The sequence below is a fragment of the Etheostoma spectabile genome, chromosome 5, assembly GCF_008692095.1.
Source record: "Etheostoma spectabile isolate EspeVRDwgs_2016 chromosome 5, UIUC_Espe_1.0, whole genome shotgun sequence".
Classification (NCBI taxonomy): Eukaryota; Metazoa; Chordata; class Actinopteri; order Perciformes; family Percidae; genus Etheostoma; species Etheostoma spectabile.
The window spans coordinates 35,247,247-35,247,608 of NC_045737.1; the positions used below are offsets into that span (position 1 = coordinate 35,247,247).

The following is a 362-nucleotide window of genomic DNA, read 5'->3' on the forward strand; positions in this document are numbered from 1 at the left end:
AAGAAGGCACATACAATGAAGAAAATAAGAGCAGCAAAATTTGAGTTGAGAATGTGCAATTGTGCGTACAGTAGACAGTCAATATAATGCAAAAGTCAGGCCAATAAATGGCTGAGGTAGTTCTGTTTTACCTAAGTATGCAAGTGGCATAATGGTGCAAGTTATGTAAGAGCAACAGAAGTGTGTTCAGAAGTGTTTTCAGGACAACAGGACAACAAGTTGCAAAGTGTGCAAGTATACAAGTGGAGTAGTGCAAGTGGAGTGGTGCAAGGCAGCCATTTTGGGTCCAAAGTCCAGGATGTTTATGTAACTGAGGGTGGAGGGGGGAGAGGTGGGAGAGAGTTCAGCATCCTAACAGCCTG

General features: G+C 43.4%; 1 protein-coding gene across 1 annotated transcript in view; it reads right to left on the reverse strand.

Annotated features, from left to right (window-relative positions):
- The window catches only part of tnfaip6 (tumor necrosis factor, alpha-induced protein 6), a gene marked incomplete at its 5' end in the record, with an annotated part of 19,689 nt that overhangs the window by 4,118 nt on the left and 15,209 nt on the right, over positions 1-362 (reverse strand).